Below are 13,439 nucleotides of genomic sequence, written 5' to 3'. Positions count from 1 at the left end.
ACACGCGGGGCGGCGAGCGAGCTCCCTCCCACATCCCATCGCCGCTCGCATCGGCCGGCCTACTGGAGGAAGGCGCGAAAACCTCGCGCATGCGCAGGCCTTCCGCCTGCGACAGCCCAGTAGGCCGGCCGAAGCGAGCGGCGATGGGATGTGGGAGCTCGCTCGCTCGCCGCCCCGCGTGTGCTCGCCGCCCGCCTCGCCCGCCTCCCTCCCACGGCACACCAGCCTACCTCCGTGGGAGGGAGGCGGGCGAGTCGGGCGGCGAGAGGCAGGGCGGCGGCGGCGAGGAGAGGCCGCCCAGCGCGGGGCTCTCGCCGTCTGCCTGCCTGGCTGCCTGCGAGCTCGGCGGGCAGCGCTTCCGCCCGCAGCGCCCGCCTCGCGGCTCTCATTCCCTGCCCCTGCCAAAGCTCACCCAGCCAAGCCGCGCTCTCCTTCCTGTCTCGCTTTGCTGCCTCCTCCCCCCCCACCCCCAAAGCTTGGAGGTTCCCCGGCAGGAAGGAGGGAACTTAATCCTCTCCAAGGGCTGCGGAAAACAGACATGCAAATGGGGGCTTGCCAGCTCTTCAAGCGCCGCCGGCTTTCTTCGGGAATTACCGCCCGCCGAGCCCGGTAACGCTGACAGGCCGAGCCGCGGGGCTTGGCAGCGCAGCCGGCAGAGTGTGGGAAAGGGCGGCCGCCACGCGCCGGGCAAGGCGAGACTCGACGGGGAGGACACCGGCAGCAGCGCCCCCCCCCCCCAGAAACCCGCTCCGGGCAGGTAATTCACAGAGAGTGGACAGAAGGAAGCCTTAAAGGGCTTCAGCCTCCCAGAGTGGCGGGGAATAATAATAATAATAATGATAATAATAAAATTGACAGGGGGTGTTTTTCTAGGTGAGGGGGTGGGGACTGTAATAACAAAAAAATCAGCTCTATATCAACCGCTGTTTTGCAATGAGGAATTGCAAATAAGGAAGATCAAAAGGAGAATGTTTTTTTTGGGGGGACTCTCTTCCTCTTCCTCCTCCTCTCGTTCTTGCTCCTCTTCCTGGCAAAAGGGCTGCTGAGACCCCTTCTCTCTTGGGTGCCGGTGGGTGCTGTGACGTTGACGCTGCTGTGGCAAGTGCCTTTACTTAGCAGAGTGCATTCCCCTTTACACAGGAGGGGAGGGAAAAAAATTGAAACTTACACTTTCGTGCGTCCCTCCCGGCGCGACGCTGCGCGCTGACGTCACGGGGCTGTAATGGTGGTGTGCCTCGAGATTTTTTTCATCAAACAAGTGTGCCTTTGCCCAAAAAAGGTTGGGAAACACTGATTTAGAGCATGCCTTTTCATTTTTAACTGAACTCCAGTCGTAGAAAGAGTTACCTTCAGCTTTGAACATGTTAGGCTCCTTGCCTGCTTAGTGACTTTGATTCAGCCATTATTATTCAACCTGCAAAAGGCAAGCCTCAAACCTAAGCATTTCAAGGGTCAATTTGAGCATTGTTTGAAATGGGCTTTCATAGGGATGAATCCCTCTGAATCCCACCAGTCACAGAGTGGACTGAGCTGATCCATTTAAAAATAAGATCCAGCCAAGCTCTGCTCCATTCACCCTAATGGAGCATCCTCTACTGACTGGCTATCACTGCTCAGAAGCAGGGGAAAAGCACTCTGTACATGTTCAGGGGAGCTTTCCTTTATGACACATTTTGTCTCAAACTCTGTGGTCATTGGTTTAGGAGGGGCCTGACAACATATTGGAAAGGGGTCCTGCTAATTAATTGTGTGTAATTAAAAGGAGGTGAAACAGCACAGTCCCAAGTGACAGGTTGACTCTCTGTCCTTTTTGAGCCCTGGAGGGGGAGCAGCCACCAAGTCAGGCAGAGTAACTTTCTGCAAGTTCTGCTTCCAAGAAAGACCAGCAGATGGAAATCTCTTTCTCTCTCTCTTTCTCTGCAGGGCTGTGAAACTGTCACATGGGCAAGACAGAAGGATTTATTTCAAGACAACCCTTGAACTGACCTCACCTCCCCTTTCGCACAATCCCTCCTACCACAAAAGATGAAAGGCAAACATTAATCTCACAGATGCCCGTCCATTGATTTATTGATGTCTCTTTTGTAGCTGAAGCCATTTCTGCCCGGGGTGTTCCCCGTGGAGAGTGCCAGGGGGAAGACATGAAGAGTGCTGTAAAAATACCTCCCTCTGGGCATTTTCCTGGCACCAGCGGAAGGAACAAGCCACTCTGATCTTTTAATTACCTTTACCAGCCTTCTTCCTTTGGCTGTTAGATTCCTTTGGCTAGTAATTTCTGCCTCCTCCCCTCCCACAGGGCTTAATCCAAGCCTGGGCAAAGGTTGTGGCCTAGCGAGAGTCTTCAGGGCTGGAAGGCTGCATCTGGCCTGCTTTCTGGACAGGAACTAGCCTCCTTCCCTCATTGCCATCATCATTCCAACAGCAAACTCAGGTAGCCAGTTCCAGCAGAAGCGGAGCTAGGATGGGGCTACTCAAAAACTGAAAAAGGGGATCTTCCCCCTTCCTGAAAAAGCAGCCCGACAAAGACCGAGCATGCTAGTCATGAAACACTGGAAAAGGGAAAAATAGTGGTGATGGGCAGTGCTATTTTTCTCGAAAAAAGATGTGCTGGAACTCACCATGAACACCACCCTTGTCTTAGAATGGCAATGGCACCCACCTGAGAGGTTCTAGAACTGAGTTCCTGTGTGTTTCCCCTGAAAAAAAACCTCTGGGGATAGGGAGAATGGAATGCAGTATCCTGGGAATGGGCATGGCTGGCTAGAACCCTGAACACTCCTGTTAGGGAGAACACGCCTGTTGAGTGGGGAAGGACAACACTGGAGGGCTGTTGTTTCCATGCTCTGTTTCTGGGTTTCCTAGAAAAGGGTCATCTTGGCCGCCGCTGGAAACAGGAGGCCTGGAGTAGATTCTTAGACATTTGGGTGCACTCAGACACTGGGATTATTCCATTAGTTTTCCTGATTATAATGCTAGTGCTTCTACCATGGACTCTTGTGCTCCTTTTACATGGCTTTACCTGTTGCATTATGGAATTGTGGATCTTCTTTTGATCTATATACTGCCAAGCCTCACTAAATTTTAAATGGCAGGAAAGAACTGTGTGCTGGAATACCACCCGAAAGCTCATCTCATGAAATTACAGTGCAAAAGTCCTGCTAATTTCAGGGTTAACAGGGCTGCAAGCGGATTATTTTTCCCCCCGGGAAGCAAATAACACAGAAATGAGTGCTCAACTTGTTGCAACATGTCCTGCCAAAAAACCAGGGTTGCATCCTCAGGAAGCCTGAGTAATGCTAACAGCACCAAGGGACAGGCCAGTGGGTGAGCAGGCTGTCAATTAACTGGGTCAATACACTGCCTGATGGGTTTCTGCCTACTGAACTATTGTGAACCAGTTGCCTGGACCAGAAAGCCAAAGTGTCCTGAGGAAGGAGTCCCATCAGTCACGATGAATGATTGAACTATGCATTCATAACAAAAACCAGGAAGCCTGGAGAATGGCTGGAGCATATTATTGCAAAGTCTTGCAATAAAAAGGCAATTTTAAATACTAATGGACTGAGGGGAGAGATGATTTGATAATCATGCAAGGGACTTGAAAGGAAATGGTGCTCAGTTCTGAGAGCACCTGCTTTGCATTAATTGCTGTTGTTGTTATTATAATTATTACTAAATTTATATATTGCTCATATGCCAAAATGAATTCTAAGCAGTTTACTACTACATGCAGAAGGTCCTTGCTTCAATCCCTGCCATCTCCAGGTAGGGCTGGGAATGTACTGTCTGAAATCCTAAAGTGCCTCTGCCAGTCATTGTAGACAATAATTGATCTGACTCAGTATAAGTTAGCTTCCTAGTTTTCTACCAGGACTGCAGTAAGGGGTGTGAGAAAGGGTTTGCAATAGATGTCCCCAGCATAGGGAGCGAAGGATGCAATAAGAGAGGCTGTCCCAATTTTCATAAAATGGATTTTTAAGAGATTCATTCATCTCAAAGAGTTTAAAAGTGCAGGTTTGCAGAACTCCCCTGGGGAGAAAGTGGGGCGCCACAATAAAGACAGCCCTGGACCTTGCAACGTGCTTTGGTCACATGTAGGCTTGACTGTTGCAACACATTCTACCTGGGGCTGCCTTTTGACTCTTTAGAGAGTTCAGAAATAGCCATTGGTGCAGGATGCTGCTGCCAGGGCTCTGCTATCTGGAGCATATCATCATCTGATCTTGCACTCGGCACCTGGCTTGTTTCCTAGCCTGATTCAAAAGTGCTGGTGATCACTTTTCAAACTCTAAAGCAATTTGGGGCCAAGGTGCATAAAAGGCCACCTGCTCCCAATTGTCTCTACCTGTACATCAGGGGTAGACTCCAGCTTCCATCAGCTCCAGCCAGCATAGAATCACAGAATCGCACAATGGTAGCATTACCATTACCCTTAGAAGGGATCCCCCCAAAGGGTCATCTAGCCCAACCGCCTGAAATACAGGAATCACATCTAAAGAATCCCTGACAGATGACCATCCAGCATGGTCAGTGTTCAGGAATGATGGGAGCTGTAGCCCAGCAGCACCTAATGGTCCACAGTTTTCCTACCCTTGCTGCACACCAATATTTTTTTGAGGGGACGTGTCTCTTCTTTGTGTGTCAGTGCTATTTGAGGTGCAGCCAGTTGCTACCTGGGGCAGAGGTTTCTTGGTTGCAGGGTCCAATCCTGGAATTGCCTCCTGAAGGACTCCTATCCAGCCTCTTCCTGCACCACAGTTCAGAGGTAGAGCATAAGTGTTGCATGCAAAGTGTCCCGACTTTGATCCCTGTTGTCTCCAGGCAAAGACCCTGCCAGGAACCCTGGAGAGCTGCTTTCAGTCATTGTAGATATTACTAATAGACCAGTATCATCTCATTTGGTATAAAGCCATTTCCTGTGCTGCAAACATTAAGAAAGGTGGCAAAGACTCATTGACTTCAATGGGTCTTCAGTGTTACATTTATTTATCTATTGATTTACTGCATTAAATTTATACACTGCTTTATTGTTAAAGTGGTTTGCAGAAAGAATAAACAAATAAAATTATTGTTAAAAACAGCAATTCAAAACATTAAAAAATTAATTAAAATCAGTGACAAGCAAAAACAGATAAAAATGCATGGCAGCATTATATGTATTGGGTTAAAGTAAAGGTAAAGGGACCCCTGACCATTAGGTCCAGTCGTGGCCGACTCTGGGGTTGCAGCGCTCATCTTGCTTTATTGGCCGAGGGAGCCGGCGTACAGCTTCCGGGTCATGTGTTCAGCATGACTAAGCCACTTCTGGCAAACCAGAGCAGCGCACGGAAATGCCGTTTACCTTCCCGCCGGAGCGGTACCTATTTATCTATTTGCACTTTGACGTGCTTTCGAACTGCTAGGTTGGCAGGAGCAGGGACCGAGCAATGGGAGCTCATCCCGTCGTGGGGATTCGAACCGCCGACCTTCTGATCGGCAAGTCCTAGGCTCTGTGGTTTAACTCACAGTGCCACCCGCGTCCCTTAAGGTAAAGGTAAAGGGACCCCTGACCATTAGCAGGTGCCAAAAACAGCATAGTGAAGGCACCTGCCTGATGTCAATAGGCAGGGAGTTCCAAAGTGTGGTTGCTGCCACACTAAAAATATCAATTTCTAACATCCCACCCAGTGCAATTCTTTTTCTCTCTTTGCCTGTGTTTTTCCTGGGATGCTCTTTTTTCAAAGTTAACTTTACTGTTGTCTTTCAGTGTTCATCACACTTTCTGCCTGCTGTACACTGCCTAGAGGGCCTTTTAAGGGTCAAAAGTGGGTTTACAAATGGGCACATAAATGCAAACCTAATTTCAGATGGCAGCGCTCGGTGGCGCAAAATCTCAAAAAGTGATCTAATGACTCTGGGAAGGAGCTCATATGGGATGATCAGACCATTTAGGTTTTTAAAGGGAAAAGGCAGAACTTTAAATGGTTTGTGGACAGTGTGAAACATTACATCTGCGCTATTCCTTAAGAAACAATCACCCATTTTTTAAAGTTCTCCTGTGATTATGTGTTACGATTATGTGTAACTGGTTGCCAGCTTGATTTGGGCAGAACAATACGCTGTTGGAAACACCTTAATGGGGTGTTTCCTTACTGGGACTAACCCTGTGATGTCAAGCATTCTGTGTCCACCAATGTAATGAAGGACAGAGAGAAATTCGGTTCAGTTCTCATTTAAAGGTGAACCTATGTAATTCACACTTTCCAAAGCAATATAAGAACCCAAACTCAACCATCCTTAGAAATCCACACTTTTTGCAGTTTCCCATGCAGTTTCCCAGCCAAGTAACGTGTACAGAATTGCAGATTACCAGGGTAAATTGTGCATAAAAATGCATATATTTGTGAAGATAACATGCAAAAATCCACTCTAGTAGAGGAAATTGCTTTGCAAAAATGTGTGCGTCAGTTAGGCAAAATTGCAGACAAATGTGTATCGGTTGGGAGAAATTCGAACTGAAATTCTGAGGAGGGCTTTTAAAAATGAAGAAAGAAAATTGCAAACTAATGTGAAGAACTGAAGCTAAGATCAGAAAAAAATGAGAAACTGATAGATTTGCCCATCCCCAAATGTAATGGAGCAAAGGCAGAATGGCACATTGTCCAGGTCTGAGACCCTGCAAAGAACCCTCTTCTCTTCTCATTCCTGTGCCCCTTTAAGTTTTGCCCAATGCCCAAGTTGGGAAACTTCTGTCACCCCAAGGGCTGTAGTTCCTTTCTAGGCATCCTCTCAGGGGCCACGTGCTGGTGGTGGGCAAGGCCAGAAGCAGAAATAGGTGGAGCAACAAATATTAATTTACTCACACATGCAGCTTGCTCTCCATCTAGGAAGGCAAGAAGCATTATCAGAGGCCACACTCACAACTGCACATTTAAAGCATTTGCATGCTATTTTGATAGCCATGGCTCCCCCTTCCCCCAAAAAACTTGGGAACTGTAGTTTGTTAAGGTGCTGGAAACACATTTCTAGGAAATTTAAATGGTAGTTCACAAATGCAGAGAGCAGGCTGAGCATCAGTGCTGGTGGGCCCTGACTCTGAGGTGTCTGTGGGCACTGGGTGGTGACACTGAGCCTGGCAAGATGTGATGGTGTCACATGAAGAAGCAAGTGGCACAATATGTCACAGTGGAAGATGGGAGAACCTGGCACCTAGGGGTGCCATTTTTGGGATGGCAGCCTCCATGTGTCTGACAGCATGTGTTCTACTCTTAAATGAATGGGTAAATGGAGTTCTTTTAACACATGCATGCGAGCGAGCGAGCGAGCGCACGCACGCACACACACACTGCAAAATAAAAATAGATTTTTGAAAAAATCACACACATTCAAATGCAATTTGTTCCCAATGTTTAGCACCCGTTAACAACCAGTCTGCCACATTCTGGACCAGCTGAAGCTTCTGAACGGTCTTTTCAGCTTCCCCAGCTGTTACCCAAATGCTCAGCAGTGGGATTCCAAAGACATCTTTTTAAAATGCTGCCTCTGAGAGCTATAGCACCCCCGCTCTGATCCCTCCTGGATCAGAACAAGAGCCCATCTAGTCCACCGTCCCATTTCTAAAACAGCTTCTAAATCAGGCATAGGCAAACTCTGGCCCTCCAGATGTTTGGGACTACAATTTCCATCACCCCTGACCACTGGTCCTGTTAGCTAGGGATGATGGGAATTGTAGTCCCAAACATCTGGAGGGCTGGAGTTTGCCTATGCCTGTTCTAAATAGTAGACAGCCAGATGCTCCCAGGTTGAAAGTGACAGGCCCCTCCCTGCTCTTTGCTTCCATAACACCTGGTTTCAGAGATGTAGACTGCCACTAGATCTGGAAGTTCCATACAGCACTCTAGACTAATTCCTTTTTATGATTGATCACCTGTGAATTCGTCTAGCCCCCTCTTCGAGCCCTCAAAGGCAGCAGCCAGCAGCCATCACGTCTTGTGGCAGGGAATTCCTTAAGGCAATAATTATGCTTTGTGTGAAGAAGACCTTTCCTTGTGTCTAGCAGATCCTGAATCTCCTTCCCAGTCAGTTTCACTGGGAGACTCGAGTTTCAGCACGATCAGAGAAGGTGAAATGTTGCTCTTGTCTCCTTCCTCCATTCATAATTTTATAAACCTCTGTAATCTACCTCCATGAATAAAGACTCAAGCACGACTGCTTGTCCTTCTCCAACAGTGTGAGAATCTGGAGAGCTCCACATTAGATTGTCTTTCTAGCAAATCGCTTTCCACATCCCCAAAGAACATTCACACAGCATGAAAGAACTTTTCCTCTCCCCCCTCCAAACAAAGGCCTTCCTTCCCCCTGCTCTTTCTTCCACCTGAAACCACCTTGGGCAGCTCTCACAGCACCCCCAGCAGTGTCTTATGGCTAAATTCTGCATGCTGCACAGAACTCTCTGGGTACCCCATGTGATGGACCAAATGACAAGACAGAGAAGATTTGCTTAGCCACATTTCTTGTGCGCCCCAGAAGAGCACATCTCTAAAGCCTAAGCAAAAAATCAAAAGGGAGAGGCACAATGGTTCTGGAAGCAACCTCACCTGCACACTGTACACCCACAGGCTGATCCATGCATTTGCTGGCGGTGTTTGTGACAAGTTGCCACCGCTGACAACTTTCTGTCAGGAGAAGCCATTGATCTCTTGCCATTGTGCAAATGTACCTAGAATCATAAGTGTTGCGAAGGACCTCAAAGGCCATCTAGTTTACCCCCTGCCAGGGCAGGAAAGTCTATGGTTCTGGTGAGCATGCAGACACACCTGAGACACATTATGAAAAGCATAATTTCCAAACCCAGCTGAGTGATCTCTGTTTCACCTGGCAAAGAAAGCAGACCCACAAAAGTAAATGCATGCAGGATGGCTGGGCCACATGTTTCCCAGCGCAGCTCATCCTTCCGACTTCATATATTTTCACATCTTACGGAGAGGCTTGGCCGTTCCCCCCACATCATGCAACCATTTCACAGCCCGTGACCTCTTTGTGAGGGTATTTTTTCGCTCTCGAGAAAACCACACATGGCGAGACCCATTAAACAAAAGCAACAACCCTGAATCTCACTGAGGACTAGTCTCTTGGCAGACACGAGAGAAAGCTTAGAGCATTCAGCACCAGGGAGAGGGGAGAGGAGAGAGGAGGGTCTGCTGGCTTTTGCTTGACAATCTCTTTCCACCTCATCCTTTTCAAGATAGGGAGAATTGGGATGCCTTTGAGAGACTCGCATAGGCTCTTGTCTAGCTAGGCATTTGGCCCCTGCTTTATAACCCTGTGAGGTTAAGCTGAGCATCTATTGAGAAGAGGGGCAACCCTCCCTCCCGACTCCCTGTAATGTGAGAATGCAGCTGGGGTGGTGGCAGCGGATGCTCAGCCACCGCCACATGGCAGGAGTGCAAGGCGCCACCGCGATCCGTAGTGCAACGTGTGGAGAATGTGGGACTGAGGAAGCACACCCCCTCTTTCTCTCCACTCCTCTCCCTGGGTGGCTCCCCCTTCGCACCTTGGGCGCAGTGGGTGCCCGTCACTGATGCCAGATGCGCAAGGTGCCTGGCACTAACTGTTGATCAAAGCATCCACAGCTCCAAGTCCCATCCCTCCTCCACCTGGGAGGGTGCGCGGGGGGGGGGGGGGAGCCTCCTTCCTGCCTGGACACAAAGCCATTCTCCCCACCCTCTCGGAGCCACTGGCACGAGAAAGGATCCAAAAAGGACAAGGGGGTGGAAAATCTCCTTACCTCGCCTGATGGGATCCAGGCTCCTGGTCAGGGTACCGCTGCTACATCCTCCTGTCTTTTTTGGGTTTTTTAAGGGGAACAGGGGGTGGAAAAAACCCTGCTCCGTGAATATCGTCTGTCCTTCTGAGAAGAAGCGGCCCTTCCACACACTCACACGAGCACCCCAGCCGGCAGGATCCAAGTTGGTCTTCGATGGACTGAGGTATGGGAAGGAAGGTGTTTTAGGGAAGAAAGCCGGGCGGGGAGGGGGGCGATTTGGAGAAGAGGAGAAGGCGTGGATGCTTCCTTCAAAGATGCTCTCTGTCTCTCTGCCTCTCCAGCCCTGCACTGCAGATCTATGGGTTAATAGTAAGAAGATGAGGCTTGAGGTTCCTTTACTTACTGAACCACAGAGAAAATGAGAGGGGGGGGGCGGTTGAGTGGGAGTGGGAGGGGACAACACGAAGATGCGGAGGTGGATTTCCCAGGAACTGGGCAGAGCGGGGGAGGAGGGGGTTTCTCTTTTTGATTGGCAGGTAGACTCCACACGACTTCTCCTTGACGGAAGGCCACGATCCCGGCCTTTTATCGCTGGCAACTCACACGCACACGCGCGTGAACGCGAACACGAACGAACACACACACACACACACTGGCCCGGCCTGGCGTGTTAATAATGCCAGCCGTGCATCTCGACACGAGCTTCGTGGAACCTGCAGCCCCCTCCCCGCCCTCTCTCCATCGCCTCAACCCCCCCCCTCCTCTCCGCTTTCGGAGCTCTCCTGGGCTCTGTTTTATCTTCTCTGCAATGGGAATCCGGAGCCGTTATGGCTCACAAGAGTGTGAGCAAAAAATAAAATCTTTTTCTTTTCTTTTTTAAAAAGATTCAATATAAGAACATCCCTTCCAACAGCCCAGCCCAGGAGCAAGAGATGTTGCGGGGGGGGGGGAGTGGAGGGGGGGAAAAGGAAGAGATTTGCATTCAAGAAGCGAGGATGCGCTGCTTATTTTTAGGCACTCGGAACAAATTGCCTGCTGTTTTTCTGCTTTGTTACACAGCTACAGAAGCAGCAGGATGAGAGGATGGGGCGGGGTGGTGGTGTTGGAAGAGGCAGAGCCTTTTCGGGACGGGGTGGTGGAAGGAAGAGACGTGCTTGGAAAAAGAGGATGATCAAAGCTCACGAGGAGGAAGGGAAGGGGGAAAGCACCGCGGGTCTTGCCCAGGCAGGGCCTGGCCATTGGGGGTTGGCAAAGCGAGGAGGACTTTCCCTCGGGACTGTGGGGTGTGGTGGCCGTGGGGGCAGTTCAGAAGGAGGCCTTCCAACACGCAGCTCAGCCAAGTGAGAGTGGATTCTGGCGGGGTAAAGGCTCCAGCCACTTCCGCCAGGGGGAGCTCCTGAGCTCTGTAGCAGAGCACCTGCTTGGGCCTCAGAAGGGCCCTCAGCATCTTCTGGTAGGAGTGTGCAAGGCTCTCTGCCTTAAACCCTGGAAAGCTGCTGCCAGCCAGTGCAGACAATGCCAGTGGCATAAGGCAGTCTTCAATGTTCCTTAAAAGATGAGCTTCCAGCCACGGCTCGGTGTTAGAGCACCTGCTATGCATGCAGAAGGGCCCAGGTTTCCATTTCGGGCAGCTGCAGGTAGGCCTGGGAAGGACCCATTCCTGAAACCCAGGGCAGCTGCTGCCAGCCAGTGTTGACCGTACTGAGCCAGATGAACCAATGACTCCGTGCAAGGCGGCTTCCAGGTTCCCAGGCCCGGATTAAAGGGTATATGGAGGGGCCTGAGGCTGATAGGAGCAAAGGGCCTAAGTAGCATGTGCTGCACAGATTCCCAACAGCAATAAATAAAAATAACTCCAAAAGGCACCAGACAAAACAAATCTCGAATTCACAGATGCATTCAAATCAAAGAAACAACCAGCAAGCATAAATCATGCGCTGCAATCAAAACATTTCCTCCCCTTTGATCCCCTGGCTTTTTTTGTGGCAAAGGCACAAATGGTGTCATTCCTCCGTGGGGCCCCAGGAGCAGCAAGCACTTGTTTCCTACAAACCCCTGGAGTGAAGTTGCACCTGTGGAATTGTGGGGAGTTTTTAAATGGCAGGTCTTCAACCCAGTGGCTTGGAACAGGGCCCCAGGCGGAGGGATCACAACGTTGCCAGTTGCTGGTGCCGGGCTTTACTTCATTCTAGCACTGAAAGGTGCGTGAATATGCTCTGGGCAAAGGACTTATCTTAGTGTGAGCCCAAGTATCTGTTTTGGATGTGTGGACTCCACTCTAAAATTGTAGCTGCTATCAAGTCAGCTCTCTCTGGGAAGAACTGGGTGGCAGGACAGGAACTGCCTTCTCCTCTGGGCCTGCCTTCTCCCTCAAGTACAGTGTTCCAGGAGCCAGTGGTGGACTGGGCCAGAGGCAAAAGTGGGAGGAACAACAGGTGTGGCTCTCACTTTGTACAGTAAGCCACACAAAAGACAGAGGTTTGCAGAGTCGACTCAAGACATTTTGCTGCCTGAAGCAGTGAGCCAGGCTCTCTCTCTGTCCCAGGTCAAGGTACTTAGCAGCCAAGGCCAGCCAGGTACTTTAGGCATCTGAGGCAGAACATCCAGCAAGCACCTCATCTTCCTTCCTGGTGATGTAATGTGCAATAATAGCAAACCTAATAACAAAACCACCTGCTGTCCTTTCAAGATACCCAAAGTCAGCCTAAGGCTGATGCCTCACATTGCCTAACAGGAGGGCCAGCCCTGGAGTATGAACATCTTCACACACACACCTCCCCAGCCTCCATCCAGGCAAGCAAGAGACATTGTTGCAGCTCAACTTTCCAGCCAGGCAAAAGCACTCAAGGAGGCTGGGGTGGGATGTGACCCAGAGAGAGTCCAGTGGGTCTCCTCTGACCAGCTGAGCCTGTTGTTCTTCACCTTTGCTTTAGCTGCAAGCACCTGGCAATATCTGTGGCATTTATGCTGAACCCGATGGATGTTCCAGATTCATTTGGCTTTGGTTCAGGAGATTGCAGCACAAGAAGCAGCCCCCCTTATTCAGATTACTTCCCATGTTCTGCCTGTTTGCTTGCTGGCTGGCTTGCTTGTAAGCACCCTGCCCTTCCCAGGTCAGAGGTGTGCTTGCAGTGGAAGGAAGTCGACTTGTCTTGATTCGACTCTGCAAACCTCTGTCTTTTGTGTGGCTTACTGTACAAAGTGAGAGCCACACCTAGTGTTCCTCCCACTTTTGCCTCTGGCCCTGTCCATCCCTGGCTCCTGGAACACTGTCCTTGAGGTATTGTGGCCCACCACCTGAAAAAGGCTCCCCACCCCTGAGCTAAAGGATTTTGCTGAAGCTTCTATGTAGCAGCAACTGATTGAATTGCTCTCAGTGTCACAGAGGAATGGGAAAGGGTCTCTGCCTGCCATTGGCTAAGCTGCTCTGGTGCCAAAGAAGGGTGAGGCAGGCAGGTAGGCAAGAAGCAAGGGCCAAAGAAAGGAAAGCCAAGTGGTTGGTAATTGAGTGCTAGCAGGCCAGCCAGGAGGCGGTGATGCAGCCCACTCCTAAAAAACCCTGACCAGGATCTGATGGTTCTTGGCAACTACTGCCCATTTGCTAATACTTGCTTTGGGGGGGGGGGAGTTGATAGTAACACAGGAAGCTGCCCTATATTGGAACAGTCTATTGGCCCAACTAGTTCAGTACACT

General features: G+C 50.0%; 1 protein-coding gene across 2 annotated transcripts in view; it reads right to left on the bottom strand.

Annotated features, from left to right (window-relative positions):
• Window positions 1-10,465, bottom strand: part of DLGAP3 (DLG associated protein 3) — a 175,658-nt gene extending 165,193 nt beyond the window's left edge. For both annotated transcript variants that reach the window (XM_028738968.2, XM_077931929.1), the window contains exon 1: window positions 9,767-10,465. The gene's annotated coding sequence lies outside the window, so the exon portion shown is untranslated. The remainder of the gene's footprint in view (window positions 1-9,766) is intronic.
• Window positions 10,466-13,439: the final 2,974 nt, after the last annotated feature.

Source organism: Podarcis muralis, chromosome 7 (genome assembly GCF_964188315.1).
Source record: "Podarcis muralis chromosome 7, rPodMur119.hap1.1, whole genome shotgun sequence".
Lineage (NCBI taxonomy): Eukaryota > Metazoa > Chordata > Lepidosauria > Squamata > Lacertidae > Podarcis > Podarcis muralis.
The sequence above is the reverse complement of the archived record's forward strand: the minus strand, read 5'-3'. Positions and strand labels throughout refer to the sequence as shown.